At 39.2% G+C, this 22,364-nt stretch overlaps 1 protein-coding gene and 1 long non-coding RNA gene across 5 annotated transcripts in view; one reads left to right on the plus strand and one right to left on the minus strand.

Annotated features, from left to right (window-relative positions):
• Window positions 1–22,364, minus strand: part of TENM2 (teneurin transmembrane protein 2) — a 1,606,114-nt gene that overhangs the window by 1,459,486 nt on the left and 124,264 nt on the right. The window lies entirely within an intron of this gene.
• LOC139998660 (uncharacterized) lies at window positions 12,209–19,288 on the plus strand. Its single transcript, XR_011803364.1, has 2 exons — window positions 12,209–12,919; window positions 16,760–19,288. It is a non-coding gene; the product is annotated as an uncharacterized lncRNA (long non-coding RNA).

A 22,364-nucleotide genomic window follows, 5' to 3' on the forward strand; every position in this document is an offset into this window, starting at 1 on the left:
TTCTCATCTAACACCTTGGCTTCATAATCTTTTAACAGGCTATTGCTCATCTAAGCCCTCAAAGTCAACATAATGCAATTAGGGAATCAGAACAAGAGCAAGGGTATCAGCACAGCTTTTCAAGGTTAGACAATCAGGTGAATAAAATACACAACTCCAACCACTGAGTACCTCTGTAGTACACAACTGACTTGAGAGTAAAGGTGGGTGAGCTCATAGCAGTATTACAGCCTCAGCAGCAAGTACGCTGTCTTGCTAATTTACAGTATTAGCAATATAAACACACCTTAATCTTCAAATATTGATAGCAAAGGTAGAGATCATTTTCCTGCCTCTGTCCTGTTCCCACCACACGAACCTCCAGCTCTCTCGTTATACCATCAGTCATGTAAGAGGTTAGTGCTTGCAACAAGTCTCTCAAGGGGGCATTGGGAAGGAGCTATAAAGTGGACAGCTTGGCATAAAAACATCCTGCCTTTGAAGTGCAGTTGTTTAGGAGATGAAGCTCATTCTCCTGTATATATAACAGCGGGTTTGGTGCCATCACACAGTACATATATAAACAGGAAAAAAAAATAAAACTGGAATTAAACAGAAAATGAATCAAATACTACCAATAAATAAAAGATAAATAAAAGCTGTAGTACCAAGAAATTAATCATCCTTTTCCCAAATCCCATTAAATCGCAGGACTTTGTTTAACTTGACTGCCCAGCTATAAATTGTGAACAACTGAGACTGTGAACACAAGGTAAAGACTTTTATGAGTTTTAATGCTCACAGGTCCAGTGTTTGGGAATGGCAGGTTTATAATAAAACCTTCCATTTTATAATTGAAATAAATGAATATGAAGATAGCAAAAAAAAAAGTCTGATAAGTAAAGCTGCTGACACCATTCTCCTTACTTGACTTACATGAAGAGTAACATGGATATACATAGGGATAACATCTGCAATGCAGCAACTCAGGATATTATTATTTGCTAGAGATTCATAAATTTGTCAGATTCTGAATCCCCATGTGATACTTTCAGTGTTAGAAGTTAACTGGGAATGCATAAAATGATACTAAACATTAAGGGAGTCAACAAAACTGCTCTACCTACACAGCAGTTTAGTTACTTTGGTTTTCCTATTGATACAGCCCAAGCTCAGCCTCAAGCTGAGATTGCTCGGTGACTGCTTCCCAGAGAAGCCGCCAACAGCACTAGCTCTTACAAGTTTTGCAGTCATGGTCCAGGCAAAAATCACAGATCATTGATTCTTGCTAAGAAATCCTCACTCAGTAATGATTTATCCAGGACAGTTTCAGCTTCTTGGCCTGTAGGAATAGTTTCTGTGAAGTATTACCAGTCCACTAAGCCACCTACTTCTATAAGTACTGTATAAGCTGTGGTGTCTGCAGTACATTTTAGGAACAGGGTTGATTGTCAAATCAGAATCCCTGCTGTAGACTAATGGTTATAATTTACACATGGCTAAATATTCTTACCTTTTTGAGAATATACCTTTACAGATCAGTTTAGAATTTTTTATTTTATTAGTGTTTTATTTGAACCTCAGATGCATGAACCTTTTCAAAGTCTACATACTTGAATGCTTTGCACCACCAGTCTCCTCCTCTTTTTTTTTTTTTTTTCTCTTAAACTGCATAGTGATTTCTAATTTATAGCTACCTCCTTTCTCACCTTTGCTCTAGACTCAAGGTACCACTATTCTGGTGTTTTGGTTTTGATTTTGTTTTTTGTTGTTTGCCCCCCCCCCCACCCCTCCCCCAGGTAATTTGACCACCTTAATAGAGGGATTTTCTTTTAATTTGCTATTTCCTCTACCATTCCTTGGCTTCACTGTCATAGAAACAATGCTTGGTCATTTCCATGAAAAGAAAACATGTAGGTGAATTTGATCAAAATAATTCTGAGATTTTTTCCACTCTGTTTAATCACTAGTTTTCACATGTTCATGATATTTTTGTGTGTAATACATTATAGATGACAAATGCTAAGTCAATACATTAATTTCATACTACGTGTGTTACTTGGTTACGTCATACTTGAACACAAACATTTAAAATTGCTTTCCAGGCTTCTAGATCTATTATAAGTATTTCTTAAGCTTCTTATATAATCTAGTGGTGTGTGAACAGCCCATAGCTTTAAATGAATGTACCTGTGACCCAGTAACTTCCAAAATAGAGTGCAGTCTCCCCTTTTCCTGCACTCCCACAGGGGAGGGAATGTAAAAGCATACCTCCAGATGCTTGAACAAGCACTGCAAATACTGTGCCCCTCTGCTCCCAGCCCAGGAGTTACATCTTGGGAGCCAGAACTGAATAGCTCAGAAGACTGATTCTTATAGAACTGATCTGACTGGAGCCTTGAACCCATAACCCATATGGGAAATTATCTCTAGCTATGGTTGACTTTAAAAATGTGCAAATACATCTCTAGCCCATGAGCTGAGAAACAATGGTACAGCCCTCGGTGTTCAGCTCAATGTGCCAATTCTACTGACACTACTACCCAATGACAGGTCAAAAAAAAAAAAAAAAGTTAAATTTGAATGGTCCTCTGTGATTCACACCCTTTATCTAGCAAATGGTGGCTTCAACTGAACTTTTAATTATATAGTTATATTACTCCATTTTAACTCTCCTAAACCATGGTGTAGGGATGATATTCTATTCATGTTGATGTAAAAGTTGCACCCTCATTTGCTTATTAAAAAATAATAGTATCTATGAATCCATGACAGTGTCCTTTTTGGGGTATTCTTTAAATATTCATACAACTATATAGCCACATTAAGCACAAAGTAAAAAGCAACACCAGTTGTAATTGAAATAGACAATGGTAACATTAGCCATTGAATTTAGTTGCTGGGAGAGCTTATTCTTTCCTTTGGGATTAGTGAGGAATCATTGCTCCTATACACAGGAAATTTCCTCATACTGAGGAATTTTCCAATGTACCAGAAATAAAATGCCTGTTAATCAGGGGCTTTATTTATGAAATTTGGGTGGTCTTTAATTCCTCCTCTTGATTATTCTGTATAATTTAGGGAACTGAGGGGGAGCAAGGCAAAGACTCTTAATACAATCTAGTATGGCCACAGGTAATTTCCATAAGGCCAAAGAGTAAAAAAAAAAAAAAAAAAAAAAGGAAAAGTAAGTGGGTTGCAAAAACCTGATGAAAACGCTGTAAGGATGGCTCTCCTCTGAAATATAACAATTTACACTTATGTTGGAGAGTGACTAATCAGGACTTGGGAGGGTCTGTTTAGGGAATCTCTAGGTTGTGCTTCATTCATTTCACAGAACAGACATCTCTGTAGATACTGCTGGCAAGAAATTTCAGATGAAATCTTTATTCTGAATATATAAATATATCTACAGACACTATGGACAGAAAAGAGAGTATCAAGTGCCCTAGTGATGGCCACAGGTAAAAAAAAAATGTATGTTATTAAAACTAAATGCATTTATGTTGTGGACTTGGACCACAGTAAAGAAAAAAAAAAGAAAAGAAAAAAAAAAAGAAATTCAGTACAGAAATGCCACTTTCAGTATATCTAATATAAATGGAAGCTCTTCTAGCTTCTTCGTTAAGCAGAAACTACCAGTACATTTAAGAGAGATTCATATTCTCCTGTCTTTCAGGTGGCTATTCCTTCAAGTTACACTTTCCTCTTTCTTAGGGGACTATCATGCAGCTGAAAAACATGAACTGCATGGGGAAGTGCTAACTAGAGCTAAAAATACAAAGGATAATTGGGGATAAACAAATTCCAAAGTTCAGTTTTTGCATGGTCAAGTGAGGAACTCAAGATCAAATCTGACAAATTTAAACTTTAATTCCATTCCTCTCAATAAATAAATAAATAAATAAATCATTTCCCCCTCCTAACTATTGTTCTACCCATATAGAGACAGCAGTCTTAAATGACACGTGTATCAGAGAGATTAGGTAGTGCGTGTGAACCATTCTCCTGAAGGGTAAATGTTACCATGAGCTATTATTTGCATAATATACAGCGAAATAAGAAATTAGATTTTTTCAGTTTTTTTTTTTTTGAAAATGCTGACTTTTTTTTTACTGTCATTCACGTCTTGATTTAAATGTTTAGACATGCAGAATAAGTGGTCAGAAGCATTAACGATTATTCAGTTAACACCTGTTCTTATATTCAACCATATCTACTGTTAACTAGAAACAGTGGTGTAGTAGTAAGCAGCATCGTGAATTGCACAATTTAAGTTTTACAACGTGATGCAGTTGAAGATGTTAATTTCCAGTAAAATTTAGGCATAGAAAGTGTTGGAAAGGGGAAACTTTCATTCCACTTTTTCCTTTCAACGTTTGTCCACATAGAAAAAGCTTTAAGGAATCACATTACAAAGGTGAATGAATATTTGACTGAACAGTCTTGAGCTATAACAGTCTAAAGAGAATTGTGGAAAAAGAAATCTGTTCACCATAATGTATGGGGGAAGAAGTTACGAACATTTACATTGTAAGCATGTCCCCTTAAATCTGACTACAGTAGAAGACAACATATAAACGTGTGTAAAATTGGTAAATGAAGGCTCTGGTGCAAGTACAGAAACCCTGAATGGTCTCTAAACCATAGCCTGGGCAAATTATAGCAGCAGATTAGAAGTTGTTCCATTTTAAGAGGTGTATCAGTGTGAGTTGATACAGACAATAAGGAAAGGGAGCTGTAGCACTCTAAGGCTTTGGCCCTTTTTTTGTGATTCCTTCCTGGACAATTCTGATGATGAACATAGCATTTTAGCTCTGGTAGTTAGACACGAAGGCAATCTGCCTATTCATTTTCCATGATAGCCTCCATTATGCTGAGTTATTCTATTTTCCACTGTTACAGCATGCTTGATGGTAGTTCCACGGAAGATGTTCAGTATTGATACATGCTGATTAAGTACATGTGATTTCCTATCTACAACAGTTATACTGCACTATTTGGAGTTATTGCCAGCACCAAAACTTATTGAACCGTAAGATCCTGTGATCACTGTTACCCATCTGTGCAAATATCCAAAAGACAGCTAAGGTTATTGCGATCTAAAAGCGAATGACAGAGAGGAAAGGGTATAGAAACCAGCAGTGATAGAAACAGGCTGCACTATGAGCTAGTCATTAGCAATAAAACATGCATGTGCAGGGAGAATAATACCTCCTCGTGAAGCAGTTGCATTAATTTAAAAAAAAAAAAAAAAAAAGCACAATGGCAAGAGGAAGTCGACATTACTAGTATGAACTACAACTTGAAGATGCAGCTGAAGTGAAGGATATCAGCAATTCTTGCAGCATCACCTCACTGAAACATGTCAAGAAATATTCTTTTCAAAGGAGTTAATTTCTAACAATAAAGAACCAAAATTTTTAAGGTACTGTTCTTGTGGACCCCCAAGGTCAGTGAGAAGAACATGATATTAAGTAAAAGTCACCCAGCGAGATAAAAGTGAAAACTGGCTTTGAAAGTTCTGGCTAAAATGGGCACCACTTGGAGAGAAAGCAGCTCACCCAAAATCTCTCTCAAAGTGAGAGTTACTCTCACTTTGTTGCTGCCGTCAAGTAGCTGCCACTTGTGTGCTGAGCACCACACAGTAAGAGATAAGATACTGTTTGTGTTCCTCCATTTCAAAATGTCTTTTAAGAGACATTTTGCTACGGAGGAGAGAAAATGACTTACACGCTATTTTCCATGCAGTCTAGTCCTCAATGTTCTAGGTGTACCAGAGAGACAGGTCAAAACCACAATGCTCCTACAAGACGTCTGCCTTTTCCCCCTCCCTTTCAAGCACAAGAAGCACCTTCTAACATCCTCTCTGACCTAACTACGTGAGTATTTATAGTGCAGGAGGCATGTAAATATTGTGCAAAAGGATAGGACTCCAGCTGCAGGAAAGATGGGAGATGAGCTTCTCTTATGCTTTCTCAGATGAAATAGTGACTCACTGCAGAGCATGGAGGCTGATGAAGTATGTTTATGGCACAGTAGTGGTGAATGTTTGTCTACACCTACAATAGCCACAGGTAATGCTGGTTCTTATATAATTACACAAAGATATCCTTTTTTGTGTAGTAATCAAGCAAGACAAGAAGCAAGCAGCACCATGAGCAAAACAACAAAATAAATGTTGCCATTTTGCCTACAAGCAATGGTTTGGTCTGCTCAAATGCACAATACACAAATATATTTGAACAGATCTTCATCACTTCATTACTTCTGATTTCTTTGTGCAACATTTTAAAAGTTCCCTGGGCTATGTTCTGACAAACTGAGAAAGCCCACCCCACAGGAGCATAAGATGATCTTGCATATAGAAATATACAGTGAAGAGGTTTGGGATATTTTGCTTTTTAATTGAAGGAAAAAAATCAGCATGACGCACACGACCCTATCATTTTGGGTTTCTTCAGTGAATTTGTGAAAAGCCACATCAGATAACAGGCAGGAAGACTCTACTCTTATAAAAAATATATTTATATATATACACATACACACATGTATATATATATAAAAATTAAAAAATAAAAACAATGAATAAACTACAAGATCCAGCAACCTGCAAGACCCATAACATAAATATTACTTAGACCTCTTCATTGTGATCCAAGTGCATACAACTAGGACTGAGATACAAACCCCAAAACATAGAAGTATAATATGCAGTGAGGTTTTCATAACAGTAAGATAGCTTGAAGTTCTTGTTCTCTCTCACGTAAAATAGAATAAAACCTGAGGTGAAAAACTTATGAGCTCAGATAGTACAGATACTATCGCTAACACTTATTCTCCAGATTTTTCTCCTGCCCAGCTGTTTGCTGTAGAATAAACACCTCACAATTTGGTGATGTTTTGAAATCACGTTCCAATAAGAGGAATTCCAGATAAATCCAGTCTAAGTGATTTACAGCCCACCAAAATGAATACTGGTTGGTATTCAGTCCTTTAGAGAAATCAAGATACCGCAAAGACAAATCTCAAGACCGATTATTTTTCCTTCTAAAATCATGCATTATTTCCCTTTTGAACCTTGGCTGGTTAAACAACTTCTCACATTCAGTGTTTTCTAAGTTTGAATCTACTAAGGCAAACATTCAGAATCTTTCAGGGATAACTGTATTTATTGTTGTCTCTTATGAGATATAATTCTAGGATTTGTCATTAACTACTGGATTTTTCACATCCAGACCAACAGTGCTCAGGAAATGATTTATATCTCCTAGTTAAAGTCATTCAACAACTACATCTCGTAATAGGCAGATCAAGTTGGTGACGTTCCTGTTGGACTTGTGACTGCTCTGTTCCAGGTAAATGTTCAATGCCCTCAGTGCTGTCAATCTTCAGTTTTCACTGAATAGATGTGCCTCTCAAAGAACAAACTCCAGCTTTAGCTGATTTTTAAGCACTATTGCGTAAATTTAATGAGATCTACAATATTTGTTAGAATCAAAGGTTCCTTCACCAGACATTTAAAAGAACCTAAATCCTTTGAGGAACATTATAATCTGCAAACTGACTTTTGAGAAGAATCAACAGGAAACAAAACAGGAAAGGACATTTTGAAAATCCACAAGGCCAGCAGTGCCTAATAGCACCTGATATTAAAGGAGAAGAAAGAGAGAAGAGGAGAAGATAAAACCATGAACTTCTTTCTCTGAAATTTAACATCGAACCATCTTCATCTGCTACATGATTGATACCATATCCTTTATTACAGACCCATCCCTTAGCCCATTACTCTGCATCCTTTATTTATGAGGCTGTTTCACCCTGCTTGCATATATAACACAGTATTTCTATAGAGTAATTTGGAATAATTTGGGGCAGTTGTTTCCAAACAACTCAAGACCACTATGCACCTAATCACCTCCCAAAGTATGTGTCACCACACATAAATGTAATAAACTCTAAGTTATTTTGTCTGTGTGTTTTGGAAGTGTTCAGTTATGCCAAATATCTCTTTAGAAAAGTACCTGATATATTTTTCTAATCCAATAGTAAACCATTGAAAATTATGGAGAATTATTTCATCAAAAACTTTGTTAATCATGATGATCCTTTTTTTTTTTTTTTTTTTTTTTCTGAAGTCAAGTGAGATTTCCAAGTATAATTGGGACTTTTAGGAATTAAATTGCATATGATGAATGCAGTGAACGTAGGACACACAGGAAAAACATTTCAACAATATTAACTTCAGGAATATATCATAGCAATATTTCTCTGATACAGCAAAAGGGTTATCTATTATTAAAAATAATAATAATAATGGGAAGCTTCATAGATAGCAGATGTTTCCTCATCAGAGATTAAAATTATTTTTTCCTCTTACCCAAATCACTGCTCTTATGTCTCTCTTCACATTTTCTCATAGAGTACATGATTTAGCAGAAATTCATAATGAACATTTGTGGAGTTCTATTCAACATTTCTCTCTGCTACTGCTCTCAGTAAGAGCACAGTCACATTCTAATCCTTCAGCATGTTCTTTTCTCCCTCTACACAGCAGTTGGTACCATTCATTACCCCTTTAATCTAACTCAGAAGTTTCAGGTGGGGTTAGTTTTCTTAATTTTTTTGTCAGTGTATTTTTTGGTTCAATTTGGTTTAAGAATTCATCACCAAAATCTTTTATTTCTATAATTATATTGTACATTATATATATTTATATGTACACATGTTTGTGCATTATATATATTAAAAATATTCAGGAAACAAATGGAAATATATTCTTAGGCATAAAGAGAAAGTAATTTGATTTGAACTATTTCTTGTCTTATTAGCATGTTTCAGAAGTACTGAAAACTTACTACAAAACATTTCTGTTCCTACTGCCTTGCAATACCAAGCAATCTGGCCTCTTCATTCTCTGCTATCCTTACTTACTCGATATGCGTTATGCCTAGACTTAAAATTAGGGACTGATACTGGATTTTTCACTGCCTTTCTTATTACTTTCTTACTTACACTCCTCGTTAATAAATGGATAACTTGAGATTAAAAGCAGCATTCTGTTGAGCTCACAGGTAAAATTTCCAGAATGCTATTGGCAGTCCACTGATGGATACAGTAGGAACTTTTGTCAAAAGAAGCATTTCTTACTCGTTTTCCTTCTTGAAGTAGTAAGGACTGACAGTAGAGAGAATTCACTTTACTTACAAAATTGATTAGTTTGGAAACAATCACTTGTGTAATTAAGATAGGTCAGGCCAAGTTTCTTTATAAATAATTCATCAGGAAACTACTCTATAAAAAGCTAGAGAAATGTCACTCCAGGTGCACTCTTTTAAAACTATTTCTGTATAAATCAATTAAGGTGTTTTATTTTGACACCCGGTGTCAGTATTTACAAAACTTGGATAGACAAGTCCATCCCTGCAGCATGCATTTGCAAATAACTTTACTCATTAATGTTTAATTAAGACAGAGGAAAACTGTCCTTGATATTTTGCTGCAATTAGTGCTCTCTATACCCCACTGACTTTCCATGATGAATTACTTTTCAAATGCAAAGTGAAGTGATTAAATAAAACTGAAGATTCTCTAGCCATTGCACATTGCCTATCCTACAGTTTTAAACAGAGACAAAATGTATTGTTCAGCTGTAGCTGATAACTATTTGGTAAAACATTATAACAACCACCAAAATAATAATGTTTTTTTTTTTTTTTAAAGTACTCTTACATTATTCCTAAACATAAATTCTTAAAAGTCATTTCAAGGTGCAGAAAACCTTTTTGATGTGGAAAAAAATAAATGCACCAATTCACATAAATACTCTGAAGGGCTTGGCTAATTATTTTTCTTTATTTCTGATCAATACAATATAAATTCTCTAAATCCAATTTTTAAATTCTGCATTTGCATAAGGAGCAAAGAACTGTTCTAAACAAAAGGACAAAGTTTACATTCACTGATATAACAGCCATAAAAATGCCTCGATTTTTTGAGAAACTATATTTTGGAATGTAGTTTTCTAATCCATTAGAAACTTTGTTTTCAGAAGTATTTTTTGGACTGAACTAAAACAAAATGCAAAATAAATATTTCAGCAAATAAATCTATAATATTTTGCTCTGGATGCACCACAACACAGTCTTTTGAAAATGAAGGCTCTTTCCAAGCACCCCATCTGCCAGCCTACAGAGTGGCCTGCAACCCTGCAGCCCAGGCAGCTGCTCACAAACACGGACAGGGTTGTCACCCTGCCATTAGCACCACTCTGATCACTTCTACTGCAAGGAGTCACTTCCATGCAGGGAGCAGTGCTGAACCTGATAGGCTTCATCTGGCTGCAGCCTGCAGATGCTAGAGCTCCCAGTATCACCAACACCATAGCAGGAGCTCCTTACAAGCCTCAAAGCCTCTGTGTCTCACCTGGCTAATGAAGAGCTGAGAGCCCAGGAGAATTAGCTATTCAACTCCACAGCTTCAAGCTTAATGGGGGTACTGAAGAGCTCAGCAAAAGAGTTGGCTAATAATCAGACAGGGTTGTAGCTAAAACCTTTTCCCTTTCCACAGAATCTTCATAGAAATTAAACCAACTTCACACAACACGTCAATTTTGATGAAAAAAAATATTTCTCACAGGTTTTGTTTTTTTCTTTTTAACTGATTCTAATGAAAAATATTTTATGTCCTGATATTTTGACTTTTCCTGTTCCAGTCCTAGGTGGAGCTTGGAAATAGAGAAAAAAAAAAAAAAAACACATACACAAAAACTGGGGACAGAAGCAACTGGAAGGACCTCTACCTAAGGCTCATCAAAAGGAAAAGAATGACAGAAGTACGGGAATACAGAGAAAGTGTGCAGGGAATTGATGGACAATGTGTGCTTCAACCACACATCACAGTTTTTCCTGCAAGCACCTAAAACAAAGGCTGAGCTCAGAAGGTTTCCATGTAAAAGGATGGCTTGCTGCATACCAAGGGCATTGATATGTGCCAGGGTCAATTCTTACTGAGCTAACCTCACTGGCTTCAGTACAGAACGCGTCTACTGTGTTGAATGTAGTGTGATACATGCACACAAAACAAAATTTAAATATCATGTTGGAAACAGTTAAGCCACATAAGGAAGCTGCTTAGTCTGGGCTATTTCACTATTTATTATTTTATGGCCAGTCTATGTTGGTTATAAAGTACAGAGATGGTGATCATTTTGTGTTCTGACAATTTCAAAAGGTGCCACATTCAGACATCATAGAGGATAAGGATTACCCTCCATCATGGTTACTCACTGGTCACTCTTTATTTATTGCAACTACCAAACAAGCTCTCTCTGGTCCATAGCAGAAACAAACAATCAAAATGAACCCAAAACAAAAGAAACAAACAAAAAAGCACAAAGACTAACAGAAGACACAGTTGCTGAATCTTGACCTCTCCATAGGAGGCTGCCATTTTCATACAAAAATTGAACTGTCTGTATTGTCTACAGCAGTGTTGAAATACAAATTCTAACTCCTGCAGTAAGATAAGAAGGCTGCACTATTTAGGGTTGGGAAATATAGATATAAAGAAGTCTGATTTAAGCAGCTGAATAAATGTTTTCATCTGGGATTTATTTGTGTGGTTAGAGCTTGCCTTGGGCAGGGAAGGTCCAAAGCAGACCTTTGATCTGTTTGGATGATATCTCTATCCTGACATAGGTTTAATTTGATGTAGGGACCACGTCAAGATTAGGGCCCTTTTGCCATGCTATCCTGACAGAAATAAGCCGAATTCCTATACAGACAGCCCTGTCTATCCCTGTTTGTGTCTTCTGAGAAGCATGCAGGGTAGGTATCCATAGCTGAAGCAGTTACAGTAGGACAGATAAAAAAACAGAAGTTGGAGAAGTACTAGAAATACTAGAAACTCTAGTAGATAGGTGCTTAAATGGTGTTCTTATCCAGCCAAGTAAGATTTGACAAGAAACATCTGACCATATTCTAATCAACAGCTGTGCTAAAACCAAAGTGTAGCACTACAATGAAATATGACTGAAGGTTGTTGTTGTTTTTGTTTTGTTTTGTTTTTATGCTGAAAGGAACCTACAGGACATTGCAGGACTCTGGACACACTTTGTACATTATACACCAATATGTATTTATGCTTTCCTAGGCACAATTTTTATTTTGAGTGCACATTACAGCATATAGAAATTGGTATTCATCTCTTATTTGCAGATGAAGTGTGTGGGAATAGAAATGTTGTTTTTGCAGAGTTACATTGTTTAGAAGGAGGGAATGTGGTACTGAGATATGCTTACAGTGATAAGAAAGTTTAGCAGGCGACCTAGTAAAATGCAGACAACCAGTCTCCTTAGGACAATTAGGTGAAAATCACGGTGTCAAGTCAAGTCAGATAAGTGAAGAAACATTACCACTTCAAGCAGTAAAAATGTCAAAAGAAATTTGAAATTTAACAGGCCGGCAACTGAAGACTATGCATTGTTTGTGAAGCATCAGATAGATTGTGAACCTGGATTACCCACTCAGTGGGGAAACAGGGGAGGGTCCTGCCATCAAAAGGTATATAAACTGTTTTGGAACTAGTAGATGCGCTCTCTCCTGCTTGTGGGGCGCCCGCCATTGCAATCGCGAATAAATTACTACTTCACTGAGATCCTCGCCTGAGCCTAAGTTATTGGCTGTGGAGTGTTTCTCACAATTTGGGGGCTCGTCCGGGATCCAGTCACCTACTGGGGAGCCCCACCGCCGCAGCAGCAGGAAGGCATGCCCCGCTGATTTCAGCGGTCCTGTGCATCGACGGTGGCGGTTCTGCGGAAAGCTGACAGAGGGCCCGAGACTGGTTAAAGAGGCAGGATCCGTGAAGTAGTGGGGAAAGGAAGAAGGTAGGCACTCCGGGTTTTTAAGAATCGATCCGGTAACTCTGTGCACAGACCAAGGTAAGAAATATTAAGTATTGCCTTGGGGGTCGGGTATCTGGTGTATGGTAAGCCCTTGCACGGGGAAGTGCTGGCACTACACCAGGGGAATCTGGTGTACGGTAATCCTTGCACGGGGAAGTGCTTGGAAGTACACCAGGGAATCTGGTAAACTCAGGTGTGCGGTAACGCTGGCACGGGGAAGTGCTTGGCGGTACACCCCCATCTTTCAGTACGTTAGTGTGTGGTAAACTGCAGAAGGGAAATTTCTGTAGCACATACTGGCGAGCGTTAGGAAAGATGGGAAGTACGAGTTCCAGGGAATCTGGTAAACTCATAGGTGTGCGGTAACGCTTGCACGGGGAAGTGCTTGGCGGTACACCCCCATTTTTCAGTACGTTGGTGTGTGGTACACTGCAGAAGGGAAATTTCTGTAGCACATACTGGCGAGGGTTAGGAAAAATGGGAAAATATGAGTTCCAGGGGACAGGGAGATATCCCTGGGGGAGTGCCTACTAATAGTTCTTCCTGAAGAATGATAAGAAATTGGAAACATAATCCCAAAATTAGAGGGATTGTAAAAGAAAAATAATTTTAAAAAAGGTTAAATATTGTGTATCAGTCTGGACAAAAGAACCAATTAAGGAAACAGCAGTATTTTGGACAAAATACGGGTCTGATGAAAATTCAGGCTTTAAATTTATGTGTAAACAAGAAGATTCCTTTTTTTAGAGAAGGAGCCAAGTTATGCTCCCTATAATCTTAATATTGAACTGGTGACAGCAGCAGTCACTCCAGGAAGGGAGACAGGGGCTGTAATTAACACTGTCCCTAAAGAAGGATCGTACTCTAGGTTCTGGCAAGAATTAGAACAAGGTAGAAGAGATATTGAGAATTTTGCCTTCCCTGATACTAACAGTACTAACAATAACTGTGTATCCTCTTAGGTGAACTACCCCCCCCTCCTTACCAGCAGAGAGGTTAGGACTTTTAAGAAGGAGAGGAAGTCTTTATTTGAGGACCCCAACAGCCTAGTTGAACAATTAGACCAGTTCCTACGACCTGATTTATACTCTTGGGGGAGGGAATTATGTCTATAAGTATGTTGTTTACAGGGAAAGAAATGGGAATGATCAGGAGGAGAGCTGCTATACGAGAATGGGAAAGAGCTCATCCTCCAGGACCAGGGGTAATACCGGCAGGGCAGAAATACCCACTTGCCAATCCTGGATGGAATAATAATAGTGTGCAACACAGAAATCATATGAGAGACTTGGGGTCAGAATGAGAAAGTACTTGGGGATGAGACCTGAGGACCCAGTATCCCAAGGGCTCTTGAAAGTTCATTGTGTGATTAAAGCCTGGCAAAATACGCAGAAAATGCTTCAGAAGGTGGGGGGATGTAGTGAACTGACTGGGGGACCCTCCTGCGGGAGGCCCTGGAGGTGTGTGTCCAGAGGGGAGATAAGAAGGAAAAAAAAAAAAAAAAAAAAAAAAAAAAAAAAAAAGAGCGAAACTAATGGTATTGACAGTGCAGCAGGTAGTAAGGCAGAGGGTTGGAGAAAGAGGAAGAAAATCTTCAGGGGGAGTCAGGGCCAGGATGGAAAGGAGAGGAAGAGAGATGAAGGAATGGCAGGCAAAGAAGGCTGCCTGTGTTGTGGCCTGAGTCCTAGCAGAGACAGGCTTTGATAAGATGTTTTAAGTGTGGCCAGGCTGGCCACTTCGAATAGGAATATCGGGAGTGGAAGAAGGAGGAAAGAAGGAAAATGGCATGGAATATACTATATTGATATGTTGTTTCAGTATCTTGGAGGGAAAAGGTATGGAATTAAGTTGGACCCTGACTGAGCCTTTGGTGCTGGTATTAGAAAAGTACAGGCTGGAGAAAGATAAAGGAAGTGTTAAAAGGGTTGCTGAAGGTGTTAAAGGTGTGGCATGTAGTATTTAACAGAGCTGTTTGAAGTTGAATGAGCAGGGAAAGGTGATGTAGGCATTATCTAAGTAACAGTCTAGAAGTTTTGGTATATTTGCATATTTGCTGTGGTGTTTGTTCAGTTTCCCAAGCATCGGGGAGGGGGGAACAGCCTGCTCCACCAGGGGCCTCTCCAGCGGCCGCAGGGGGGCTTCGGCTCCAGCGCCTGGAGCGCCTCCTCCCCCTCCTTCTGCACTGACTTTGGTGTCTGCGGGGGGGTTTCTCGCTCTCCCAACTGCTGTTGAGCAGCAGGCTTTTGTTTGTTTCTTTGTTTGTTTGTTTTCGTGGCTGTGCTCTCACAGAGGCAAGGACTGTATTGCTTATGGCTTGGCTCTGGGCGGCAGTGGGCCCCTTTGGGGCCAGATGAAATTGTCCCTTACCTGCCACGGGGAGGCTTCTGGGTTTTTCTCACGGGGGCTGCCACTGCAGTTTCCCACGCCCCCCACTCACAGCCCCCGAACCTTGCCATCAAACCCAATACACTGGGGAACAGCTAGGTCATTACTGACTTGTAAAGCATCAGGGATTAAATTAACTAATGAAACCCTAAAAAGTGATGGGGGTAGAAGGGGCTGGAATAACAGTGCCACTTTTGGGGGATACCAACCTGAGACCAGGGGATAAAATGATCACTGGGTAATTATTGTATGTACCCAAGGCAGGGACTAACTTGTTGAGAAGGGATTTAATGATTAAATTGGGCATTCAAATAGTAAATTGTTAGACTGGAATAACAGTGTTATTAATGGAGTGCTCTCAGGCCCTGAGAGCAAACATACATGTATATTCACCTCTGACTGGAAAGACCCTGAAATGGGGGCGGAAGCAACAATATAGGTGGACAATTTTACCCCGAGGGTTTACTGGGCCACCTATCTATTTGGTTAAGTTCTAAAAAAAAGATTTTGGAGCAATTACAACCTCCCAAGGGGGTATTAATGTTAACGAATATATGGATCGTTTTCTATTGTCAGGACAGGAGAAAAGAGTTGTGAAGAAAGCTACTAACAAGATATTCAACTTTCTGGGAAACCAGGGCTTGGGAGTATTAAAAAAAAATAAATAAATTACAATACGGAGAAAGAGAAGTCAGGTATTTAAGGCATCTAATGTCTGAAGGAAAACAAAGAATAAATGCAGAGAGGATTCAAAGAATTGTTGAAAATTAAGAAAGAACTAAAAAGTTTTAAAAGAAAGATTTTTTTTAAGAAATCAGGAGCCATGAAGTCTGAAGGAAAATGGATACTCCCTAATGGGAGAGAAATGCTGAATAAAGTGATAATGAGGCAAATATTAACTGTTTTACATCAAAAGAGTCATTGGGAGGTGCAAGCAATGTGTGATGTTGTGCTAAGAAAGTATGTCTGTGTAGGAATATACACTTTAGGGAAGCACATATGTAGAGGATGTACCATATGTCAAAAGGTAAATAAAAAGGTCTTCTGTAACCCATCTAGAGGGGGACGGGAGCCAGGGGTTTGACCTTTCCAAAGTATACAGGTAAACTTTACTGAGTTACTTGTTTGTCCTAATTGACCACGTGACTGGATGGGTGTAAAGCTTTACTGCAAGGGTTAAAGCAGGCCTTAGAGATTGAGTGGGATTTTCACAGCCCCTGGCACCCCTCCTCTTCTGGGAAGGTGGAGCGAATGAATCAGACATTAAAGAAGCAATTAACTAAACTAGTGTTAGAAACCCAACTTCCTTGGGTAAAATGCTTACTCCTACAGGTTTAAACAGCACCAAGAAAGGATATAGGAATTTCACCATATGAGATGCTGTTCAGATTGCCCTATCTGGGCAGAAGGGATGAGATACCACAATTCAAAACAAGAGAGTTTTCTTAAGAACTGTATTCTGGGTTTGTCCTCTTCTTTGTCATTTCTCAGGACCTGTGGGTTGTTGGCTCAAACCCCACCTTTGGAATTCCCCATTCACCACCATCACCCAGGAAACCGGGTCCTGATTCGGACCTGGAAAGAGTCAACTCCGGCCTGAATGGGAAGGACAATTACTAACCACTGAAACAGCCGTAAGAACTGCGGAAAAGGTTGGACTCACTATACTCGAGTGAAGGCATCCGTCGACGCTAGTACCTGGGAAGCTGTTCCTACGAAAGACTTGTTGGAAGTTGAAATTGAAGAGAAAAATCTCATAGTGGACTCTGAGCAGGATAAGAGCTTACAATTGTAAACTAACCTTTTATTTTCACAGGTAACTAACGACTGTGACTTGTGATTGAAAGAACAGACCTATAGCGAATTGCAGTGCTCCCAAGGGGGGGTTGTTATAGTAGTAGCGTACATCTTATTTTTTTTTTGTATCAATAATTATTTGGAAACCTAAGGTTTAAAAATAATGACAGGGAAAAATTGATTACTAATTTTGTTTTTAGTGATTCTAGGCCTCAGAGAAGGCCTTGGTCAATTGGCAACTTGCAAAAGGCATGACCAGATAATAGCAAAAACGGGATACCCCATCAAAATATGGGTGACTGTGACAGAGGGTTATGTACCACATTCTGTCACGTTTGATGTTTGTGAGGTGTTAGCTTGTGGAGATTTAAATGCCCAACGACAATTGAGCAGAGAGAACAAATAACTGGGAGAGACCCAACAGCCAGATTGAGAATAGCTGTATGGAAACAATCCTCTATTGCCATCAGAGAAAGGGAGAAACTCAAGGAGAAAACAGGAGAGAAAACAGGAAGCCCTCTGAAATGTGTCAGTTCAAACAAGGTATGGGGATGTGAATGCCTGGATAGAATGGGTCAAATATACTGTCCAGAGTCTCAACCGTAGCTATTGCTATGCTTGTGCCTCGGGATGACCGATTGCCCAGATAGTGCCCTTCCCATGGGGGTGGACCAAAGACTCCCAAGGGATGTGATGTATGATTGCATTGTACCAAGAAAAGACTGCCTGGGGAAATGAGGCCTGTAAGTCTCTCTTTGCTGTTCCTTGCATGATAACAATATCGCGGTTCCCCCTGCATTCTCTACAGCTATAGGTAACCATACAGCTTGCCTCTCACGGCAGGGTGTGAGTGCTACCTGGCATCTGGGAGAATTTGCCTTGTGCTACCAAGGACTTGATGGGAAACTGCTCAAGACTAGAGATCCCCAGGGCAGATCTCTGGTGGTACGGTGGAGGGAAGATCTTACAGTCCACCCTACCATCTAATTGGGAAGGCACTTGCGCACTTGTTCAATTAGCTATACCCTTCACCCTGGCATTTGAAAAAGAAACATCACAAATACCCAGAAGTAAAAGAGGCTTAGGAATATCATTTGATGATAGAGTATATATAGATTCTATTGGGGTACCTAGAGGAGTTCCAGATGAACATAAAGCCAGAAATCAAATTGCTGCAGGGTTTGAGTCACTGTTCTGGTGGGTAACAATCAATAAAAATGTGGATTGGATTAATTATTTCTATTATAATCAGCAGAGATTCATCAATTATACCAAGGATGCGATGAGAGGAATCGCTGAACAACTAGATGCCATCAGCAAAATGGCTTGGGAAAACAGGATAGCATTAGATATGATGCTCGCAGAGGAAGTAGGTGTGTTTGTGTGTGTAATACTGAGCAACCATTGTTGCACTCTTATACCCAACAATAGTGTCCCAGATGGCTCGGTAACAAGAGCATTGCAAGGGCTTACCACCCTTGCCAGTGAATTGGCAGAAAAAAAAAATAAAATAAAATAAAAAAAAATAGGCATATTTGCAACATTGGTCGTAGTTGTAGGAGTTTTGACAGCCATTGGTTGCTGCATTATCCCCTGTGTAAGAGGACTAGTACAGTGGTTAACTGAAACCGCACTATTGAAACAAATGACCATGGAGCTACCACCTTACTCAGATAAGGAGATAATGAGGAGATGGAAAGCAAAGAAAGCAAAGAAGAAGAAGTCTATCAAATTGCACCTTAGAGAAAGGTTTTGCAAAAATCAACAGTTTATAAAAAAAGAAAAGGGGGGAATTGTGGGAATAGAAATGTTGTTTTTGCAGAGTTACATTGTTTAGAAGGAGGGAATGTGGTACTGAGATATGCTTACAGTGATAAGAAAGTTTAGCAGGCGACCTAGTAAAATGCAGACAACCAGTCTCCTTAGGACAATTAGGTGAAAATCACGGTGTCAAGTCAAGTCAGATAAGTGAAGAAACATTACCACTTCAAGCAGTAAAAATGTCAAAAGAAATTTGAAATTTAACAGGCCGGCAACTGAAGACTATGCATTGTTTGTGAAGCATCAGATAGATTGTGAACCTGGATTACCCACTCAGTGGGGAAACAGGGGAGGGTCCTGCCATCAAAAGGTATATAAACTGTTTTGGAACTAGTAGATGCGCTCTCTCCTGCTTGTGGGGCGCCCGCCATTGCAATCGCGAATAAATTACTACTTCACTGAGATCCTCGCCTGAGCCTAAGTTATTGGCTGTGGAGTGTTTCTCACAAGTGGATGTCATGTGAATAAAAACCCTTGTGGACATCTTTGTTCCCAAAGCAACAATATGATTTTAATACCCTAGTGAGTCACTAAACCTCTTCCTTACTCACTGAGAACTAAAAATTCCATCTGATGTCACAAGGTTCTCCATATTGCCCTTCCCCACACCATAGAGTTTTCTCAAGAGTAAAAACTTGCACATTTCAACAATCTATAGTAATCTACGCATCTTGGTATGAACCTATAAAGCAAGACAATTACAAGGAATTTTTCACTTATTTTTTGTATAACTTCATAAATGTCATTCTACAGTTACAGTGGTAACTGAATCACAGAATTTCTAGGCTGGAAGAGACCTCAAGATCATCGAGTCCATCCTCTGACCTAACGCTAACAGTCCCCACTAAACCATATCCCTAAGCTCTACATCTAAATGTCTTTTGAAGACTTCCAGGGATGGTGACTCCACCACTTCCCTGGGCAGCCTGTTCCAGTGCCTAACAACCCTTTCAGTAAAGAAGTTCTTCCTAACATCCAACCTAAAACTCCCCTGGCGCAACTTAAGCCCATTCCCCCTCGTCCTGTCACCAGGCACGTGGGAGAACAGGCCATCCCCCACCTCACTACAGCCTCCTTTGAGGTACCTGTAGAGAGAGATAAGGTCACCCCTGAGCCTCCTCTTCTCCAGGCTGAACAAGCCCAGCTCCCTCAGCCGCTCCTCATAGGACTTGCTCTCCAGGCCCCTCACCAGCTTCATCAGATTCAAATCTGCTGTGCCAAGTGCAAGGAGAATATAAATTGTTATATGCTCTATCTAAAGTACATTAATATTATTTTTGTACTATTTCTGTTATCAGTAAAGGGGATCCATATCTCCCCCTGCCCGAGGTGGGAGATATGGATGCCATGTCAGCTCTGCAACCTAAACACCACTGCATTTTTGGCTGCCTGATCTTCAGGCCCCTTTAATGTCTCCCTCATTGACCAGTCTTAAAATGAGAAGGTCACAAATTTTACTGATGCGTGGCTTTTAAATTCTGTGTATAAATGAGAAATATCCACACTTGTGCCTACCTCCAGCATTGCTTGGGATACATACCTGCTTATAAATGAAAATATGTTAATAGTTTTTGTTTGTTTGTTTGTTTTTTAGAGTGATGAAAATTTAAAAATAGTAATTCTTCCATATTTCAAATACTGAGTCTTACAGAAATAAATTACCAAAATTTCACTGCCCTTAAGAAATATGTTCCTGCAAGTAGTCTGTTTAGCTTTGCTCTCCCCCCGCCCATCTCCTTCTGCTGCAGATCTTTTCATAGTGAAAGCCCCCCCCACCCCCCCCACCCCCGTTCTCCTAGAAAAGCAGTGCTCATTCGTATTAATTGCTGTTAACGATTCTCACCCTAATGTACTACAACACACAAAGGACACATAGCAGCTTGATCCTCACCCTCTTCAAATTTTAAGCTAACTCCTTTGATCATTCAAGGGAGTAAAATAAAATCATGTCTGTGCTGACAAGTTGTTGGCTATAGTTTTAGCCCCAACATAACTTGAAAAAGCTGAGGTATAATAAATCCCTGGGGAAGTGTGCGTGTGGGGAAATCTGACAGACCCTTAACTGCAGCAGCACTACTGGATGCCACTTACAATAACAATTCAGAGACCTTGAGCTATCAAACAGGTTTACTGATGGAGAACTCTTATCAAAGTTCCTGCTGTTAGTTCTGACAGATTCACCACACATGGCTGCACATGGTTACACTTGCATTCACTTGAGTATACCAGAAATGTCTCTTCCTAAGCCTCTAGGGCTTCGCAATAGTAATGTTTTAATTGCAAAGATGCTGAAGAGTGACTAATACCTGATGGTAAATGTTTTCTCATGGTATGGAGCCTTTTTTCTGATCTGAAAAGCAACCCCAAATCCTACTGTATATTTAAACAGTCTCTTCAACAACCCTGTACAGTGTAAAGGGCTAGACAATAAATAAATAAATAAATAAATAAATGAAAAAATTCCCCTTTTGTGTAGGTTCCTGCACTCCTGATATTTGATTCTGCTGGTGTGTACAGTCTGATGGATGGTTGTTGAACTACTAATGAATCACACCTACCAGCACTTCAGAAGAGAGCTTGCCATTTTATGAAGCAGGTGCAACTGCAGTTATGCTGACTAATTTGCTGGGACAACCTGAGTCCAAGTACTTTCTCCAAAACCATACTTAGTAAGCAAAAGAGTAGCCATTTCAGTGCTACATCACTATAAAATGCTGTCATTCATAATTATTAGGATGTTGCATTCACTTTGAGCAACGGTGAAGAACTATTATGCTCAATGCTGCAACTTAGCTAGTGTGTAACTGCAGTGTGCACTGAAGTAGCATGTCAGAGGAGACTGAATGTAGGTGACACAATAGGACACTTAACATCTGATGTGGTGGGTGGGTGGTGGAAACTGACTGCTTTAGAGGACATTTTGAAGTATCCCAAAGCAGATTTCTGCTTTGAACTGCCTGTTGGAAAAACGTCTAACCACTAACTGTACCGTGATTGGATTTGGGTTTTCTTTGTTTTTATAATGTTTATGAAATTAATGAGTAAGAGGAAAAAAGAAAAAAATGTATGTTCAGTACTGAGAAGGTGACTTATAGACTTTTAGAAAGACAAACCTTGAGAGCAAGCCACACCGCTATTAAATGGTCTCTCATGGGACATCTCTCCCTAGAACAATGAGATATGAAACAAGAATACATGTATATACATGACTTGGAAAGCATAGACATGACTGTAGTAAACCCCACCCCCCCAAAATAAATAAATAAATAAATAAATAAAAAGCTAAGAATATGCCTGCTTGGAACTCAATAACATTTTTCTGAAGCCTCCTGCAAATCATTCGATGATTTAATACTGTCTAGCATAGCATCAGTTCCTTTGTTGTTTTGACTAGAAATCCATTCAGACAAATTCATTTTGACTAGAAATCCATTCAGACAAGTATTTCAGTAGTTTTCCAACTCTTCCTTATGTATCA

This window comes from Anas platyrhynchos, chromosome 14 (assembly GCF_047663525.1).
Source record: "Anas platyrhynchos isolate ZD024472 breed Pekin duck chromosome 14, IASCAAS_PekinDuck_T2T, whole genome shotgun sequence".
In the NCBI taxonomy this organism is placed as follows: Eukaryota; Metazoa; Chordata; class Aves; order Anseriformes; family Anatidae; genus Anas; species Anas platyrhynchos.